Source organism: Mus pahari, chromosome 22 (genome assembly GCF_900095145.1).
Source record: "Mus pahari chromosome 22, PAHARI_EIJ_v1.1, whole genome shotgun sequence".
Classification (NCBI taxonomy): Eukaryota; Metazoa; Chordata; class Mammalia; order Rodentia; family Muridae; genus Mus; species Mus pahari.
The window spans coordinates 15,278,578-15,285,630 of NC_034611.1; positions in this window are offsets into that span (position 1 = coordinate 15,278,578).

The window sequence follows — 7,053 nt, forward strand, 5'->3', positions numbered from 1 at the left end:
CACTTTGTAGACCAGGCTGGCCTCGAACTCAGAAATCCGCCTGCCTCTGCCTCCCGAGTGCTGGGATTAAAGGCGTGCGCCACCACGCCCAGCTCAATAGCTTGCTTCTTTTCATGCATGGGTTGGATGGATATATCATAACTTCTTTTCCTTCTTGACTACTGACAGGTTAGACATGTTTCCCATTCAGCACTCTTAGAATCGAAGTCACTGTTAGGATTTATACACAATGGTTTGTGCCAGTATATGATTTTGTTTTGCCTAGATCCTTCCCTGAAAGCAGAACAGCTGCATTGCTCGGTAAGTGTGTGTTTGACTATTTAAGTCATTCCTAAATAGTTTTCAAATGTAGTTGCTTTCCTGCCAGATTCATTTCCTACCCCACAAGCAAGGTGTGACATTAGGGTTGTTCCCATCTTAGCTGATACCTACCATCATCAGCCTTTAAGCTTCAGTCATTCCATTGGGTGGGTAGTGGTGTTTTCATTGTTGCTCAAGCTATTTTTAACTCAGAATGAATGCACTAAGCCCATTTCAATGTATGCATTCTCTGTTGTTTTCTCTTTGTCTTTATTGTCCTTAGGTCTTTTAAGTATAGTACCCTTTTATCTGAAAATAGAGTTCTATTTTTTTCTTGAAAGGCTTCGTAGAGTTTGCTTATTCTTGGTGTTTTTGTCACTGTGAGATTCTTTATAACTTCTTCAATTTTTTCACTCCTTTTACTGTTTAGGAGCTTGTATTTTGTTTGTCCAATTTTGATTGATCACATGTTTTAGAAACTGGTCCAATGCTGTTGCAATTTCTGCTTTATTGCAATACAAATTGTCAAATTCTTTAAAGATCATCTAGATTTCTGTAGAATTCATCTCTAACTTTACAAATTTGACTCTTTTTTTTTCTTTTCTGGGTAATGGGTGTTTACTAAGCTTTTGTCAATCTTTATTCTTTCAAAGACCTAAGACTTTGTATCACTAAACCACTATATTTTTTTCCTGTGGCCATTCATTAATTTCTGTTCTGTGATTTCTTTTCCTCAGGCTAGTAATTTGGGAATTGGCTTTGTATTCTTTTTCTGGGATCTAAAAACTTCATTATGTTTTTAAATCTGAGAGCTAGGATTTTTTTTTTTTTTTTTTTTTTTTTAGACAGGGTTTCTCTGTATAGCTCTGGCTGTCCTGGAACTCACTTTGTAGACCCAGCTGGCCTCGAACCCAGAAATCTGCCTGCCTCTGGCTCCCAAATGCTAGGATTAAAGGGATTAAAGGTGTGGGCCATCACTGCCCAGCTGAGAGCTCAGATTTTAATGTTAGAATTCCTTGCTTAAACTTTCCTCTTGAAATTGTTTTTAGTTTATTCCAAAATATCTGCTAAGTTATGCTTTCATTTTGTTAGATTCTACGAAATTTTAAAGTTCTGTCTGCCTGACTTCTTTAGTTGTCCACTTGATGATTCAAAATGTATTATTTAACCTATATAGGGTTACTTTTAGTTCTGGAATCAATTCAAAGACCTTTCTCATGTGAGGTAAGTGTTGCACCATTGTGCTCTATCCCTAGTTCATAAAATAAATTTTTAATTTGGATTATATCAAATATGCACATTATCTTAGGTTAACTTGTATGTTCATAATTTTCATCTTTCAATTCACAAATATTTGATATATCATTCTATTTATATATTTTTGTGTTTCCTAATTACTTATTTCCTGTGCCTTAGGAGGAGAATATTTTGAACTTCTTTTGGTAGAGTTGTTACTATGTATCAGTCAGAGTTCAATCTCAGAAGCAGAGTAAATGTAGCTAAGGACATAGCACTTGCCTAGCCCTGGGAAGAATCAATGGTACCCATGCACCCGCGTACACACACACACACACACACACACACACACACACACACACACACAGAGAGAGAGAGAGAGAGAGAGAGAGAGAGCATTAACATTAAGCAACAGACATATGAATGATCAAGAGAGTCATTGAAGATTATACATGTAGATGATAGATTCGATAGATAGATAACCCTTGTACATAGAATTTAATAAGATTTGATCCAATGTAGCTGTAGATAACTAAGGTTACCATGTTGGTGGTTAATGCTGGAGATTAAAAACTACAATGCAGATAATCACATAGGTAAGATAAACAGAAGTGGAGAATGAAGAAAAGAAAGAAAAAGAAAGGGCATGAAAAATTTTATTTTAAAAATTTTATTATAGATATAGGGGAAAGCATTGCCAGTGATAAGAACATCTGGGGGGGCTACAAAGTGTATGTTGACTCTAAGCTATGTGAGGAGAAGGGGGAGAGGAGATGGAAGAGCCAAACCAAAGAGCCAGAAGGATGAAGAATAGATGGTAAAGACCAGGTCACCAAAATGTTTGTATTATATAGGAAATACCAGCTGGGATCATGGCAGCCCAGTCCCTGGCCTGGACAAGTTTAGGGTGTGGAGCAGGGATGCCAGGCAGGAGGGCCCTGTAACAGGTAGGGACTGGGGGGGGGGTGATGTAGGGAGAACCAAGAGGGCGCATCCTCTTTGATATGTTAAGTTGGCACCCCAGCCTTTGTCCTGGGATTGAAAGCTAACAGAGAGAGTCAAGTTTAACCCTTCTCCATGGATACAAACTGGAATCTCTTTATGAGAAGTTTCGAAACCCCTGAGCACCTGCTAAATGTCTGACATTTCTCGGAGTCTTCACTCATGAATTGCCCATCCAGTGACCATCTAGCCCCAAGTGAAAGCTGAAAGAGGATTTAAAGGAAAAGGAACAGTTACAGAGTTAGGTGTTAGCAAACAAATGAAGCAAGCCGATTAATAAGCAACAGGAGGGAGTTGCAGATTGCATGTACCCTAGCCTCTCAACCATGCACACTAATAAGCTGAATCTTGACTTATGCATGAGAATATTTCTTATGGGACATGTTAAGTGCATGTGGGTGTGGAACTATCCAATGAAATACGCAGCTCATTCTGCACAAATTTTCATATTAAAAAAAACTGATCAATCCCTTCCTTGTCAGCTGTGATCAATGGACATCACTTTAAACCATCCCTTGTTTCCAAATGACAATGACAAAATCATGTTTCCACAAAATGTGAAGCAAACAATTAAACAACCAAAAATGGGCAGAAAACCTTTCTTTGTCTTAACTTATGGTCTACAGTTCATTCCATTGATTGTCACTCCCCTTTTGATATCCTCTAAGAAACACAGAGGCACAAAGCTAGTTAGTAATACATGTTATAATGATAGGAAAGACTGAGAAAGAGAACAAAACAAAAATTTCTGTTACCATATAAACAGAAAATTTTCTATAAAATTAGGGATACATACTCAAAGCGACAATATCAACTGATCACTTGATCATAGATCATAGCTTGAATTATAATCAGTTTATCCCACCATCCATTTTATATTCCCTTTCCATCAGAGGACACCTTAGCTAGTGGGAATTTTTTTTACTTCTTGGGTGACACAAACCTTCAGTTTTGAAAAGTGTGAATGTTATAACTCCTGCCTGAATTGGGTTTTGTAGTTTGCACTGAGTTTTATTTCAGGACTTTCAAAGTTCCCTGAGGGACTTCCTGCATTCCAGACATATTGCTCCTTTCCCCCAGGGTGCAGTAGCCACTTAATTGTACCCTAAGATCCAGATCCATCATCCAGTCAATGTAGTAAATATCTTCCTTTGCTCACTGAGTCACTGGATAAGATCCCAGAGTGGCCATGTGACAGTTTGAGTGTCCAGTTGAGGAATTCATTGTTGTATACCCAGTAGAAAATTCTACTCCTTTGGAAATTAAGACTTCCGGACAAATAGCTTCCCACTCTGAGGGAATCTGAGCCACAGCTTTGTGCTCATGCCTCCCTAAATTTAGTAAGATGGTTCCAATCACTGATTTCCCTAGGTTTCATTCCAGGGTGAGAGAATTACGTTTAATCGCAAATTTAGAATTCAAAGGAAACAGAACTAAATTGTCAATCACTATTAGAACTATAGGACTGGGTGTAGGAAGGAATGAGCTTATAGCAGTTACTTTAATTTTTCTCTTTCCAGGAGAGCCTAGTCACTTGCCTGCTCCACTGAGTCACTGGTGCCTTACAACCCACAATGACGACTGTGCACATAGCTTTCTTGAACAAGCCTTCTTAGAAAGCCCTATCACATCGGTCCACATATTTTCATACCATTAGTTCACTGTTCTTGCATTTATCAAAGTCCAGATTTCCATATCATGGATTTAAGTTTGCCTCTGTGTACTCCCTGGTAACACCCCTCTGATGGTGTTCAACAACACATCTGGACACAGTGTGCACTGTGCCCTTCACATATAACCCTTCCTTCTTTTCCGGGAATGGCAGTCTCTAAGCTTTTTCTCCAAGCCAGAAAGAGAACAAATAGTCAGGCCACTGTATGCTCTCTTTATGTGCAGGCTGTGCGTTACTGTTTGGGTTGGCAGAGTGGAAAGGGAAAATTGTTGTGTTCTAACTTCTATTTTTGCTCTTAGCTTTGTACAGCTCATCTGATCAAATCGCTCCAGGCTAGCAACTACAATTCTAATTCAAGTCAACTGATTTTCAAATACTTCCTGAAAAAATTATCGCTGAGGGTTGTCTTACTTTTGAAGTAACTTGACTGACAGGCTTCGTTTTTTATTCTGTTTTCGGCATATTTTTAGCTGCTTCAGAGAAAGGTTAATGAAGTCGCTGAGAGCTCCTGCATTACCCACTTCAGCCTCCTTGCTCACAATTCTTACTTGATTTGGAAGCACTTTGTCTACTTACAGCTAGTTTATCCTTTCTCCAAAATAACTTTGTGCTTTTACCTGTTAAATATCATCCTGGACTGTTGGGTTAGTTTCAAAATTTGTAGAAATTTCTTTAGTATTTATTTATTTTGTTTTGGAACTAATTATATATAATTTTGTACTTCTTGATATGTAATAGAGTACAATCTTCACAATTAGAAACTTTGAAGTTATTTAACTCTCCTCTTTGTATATTATAGGTAGAATCATAACATATATATGATACTTACATCTGTCTAATTTACATGTAACTTACAGACTTACATTATTGTATTATGTATTTAGTCTGGGTCCCACTTAATGTACAGATCTTAAATGTGAGCTAACTAAATGGTCAAAAGTGATGAGTGAGTCACTATCCATTGAAAATCAAAAACAAAACCCATTAAATTGCTAGCACCTCTTAGGCCCACTGTGTTCTCCAAAAGTAATTCACGTTCTGACTTTTTAAGGCTTAACTAAATTTTTCTTGTCATCACATGTCATAAAAATGGGATCCTATAGTTTACATTCTTTCACGTCTGACTTTCTTTAATTACAGGTTTACAAGGTTCATTTTTGCAACTAATTTATTTTTACTCACTTTAGTATTCACAATGGCTTTTTTCATTCTATTGTTACCTTGTTACTAGCATTTGACTAATGGGAAGAGCCTGCATACCCCTTGATTCACATGTGGGCATACTTATTTAGAGTACATACCAAAGAACTGGAATTGCTAGCTCACAGAAAATGGGTTTGCTCAGGTTTTGCCCACATTGACAAAGTGAGTGTACATATTTGTATTCTTACTCTGTGTATTAAGGTTGCACACGTTTTGCAACCCTTCCTTTTTCTTTCATGTATATATAAAGCAGGCATGCACCACCACCCTAAGTTTATGCAGTGCCAGGGTGTGAATCAGCTTGTATATGATAAACAACTCAGCTACATCCCCGGCCTCTTTGTCACATCTGTGCAATACCATTTTTCTCTCTGTGTTAACAAGATTAAAGTCCTTGTTAGACCTTAAATGGCGTGAAGAGCATTCCTGGTGTACTTTGGCCTATACTCAATCACATCTGGCAACTGGGAGAGCTTTCCATTCAGCCCGTAGACAGACAAGCCTGCTTTAGCACTGGGGAATCCTATGGGCCTTTGCGTTTGATAAATGCCCTTAATTACCCAGAACTAATTGTTTTTCTGACAATCTTGGAGGGCTGCAAGACCCAAAGGACTACTGAAGTATTTTACTTCTCAAATCTACCATGTTCTTCCTCTTAGACAAAATAGAATGTTTGATTTCTAATTGACGTCACTTTATGCCTAAACCCTTATGGAATTAGAAGAACCTATCAGTTCTTTGCTCCAACACCAAACCTTTATGAACTGGAGACCTTTTCTCCTTTCTTGGCACTCCTGGGACCCTTTTCCATGTACTTTAAATTTGCTACCTTTCCCTAGTCATAAGCACCAACAAAACAGAAACAGAAAGGCCCTTTGTGAGACTTTGAAATAAATATTTACTCTGCATATGCATTTCAATATCATGTTGATTCAGCTTTCCGTCATCTGTATGAGGCTGAACATCCCTGAGGAAATACTTTGCAAAGGTGTTCTCTTCATAAAAGAGTTTGCACCGAAACTGTCGGATCATTTACCTTAACAGTGCAAGCACTTCAGGTATGAGATTCGACTGGACAGCCTTTACCACAAAGCCCACGCTACAGAGGAGTTCCTTGCCAGTACTTTTTCTCATCCTGCACTTATTTTGAAATTTCTATTGCCAGTTTATTTACCATTTGTTTTCCCTTGCTGTAAATTCTTTCAGAGCTAATATACAGTTTAATTTCAAATTTGATCAGCTCTACTGTAAATGTACAGCCATATAAAAAGCTAAGCATGGAGGCATAGCCCTGTGATCTCAGCCCTATGAATTCAAGATGCACAGATGCAGGGGCATGATGATTAATCAGTCTAGGTAACTGGTAAACTCCCAAGTCAGTGAAAGACCCCGCCTTAAAAGACAAGGTGGAGAAGCATAGATGGAGAAGACCATGTATAGCATAGGTAGAGAAGATCCTGGCTTTCATACGTATATGCATCGGTACACACATCTCCGGTTACCGTGCGTGCGTGCGTGTGTGCGTGCGTGCGTGCGTGCGTGCGTGCGTGTGTGTGTGTGTGTGTGTGTGTGTGTGTGTGTGTGTGTGAGAAGATCCTGGCTTTCATACGTATATGCATCGGTACACACATCTCCGGTTA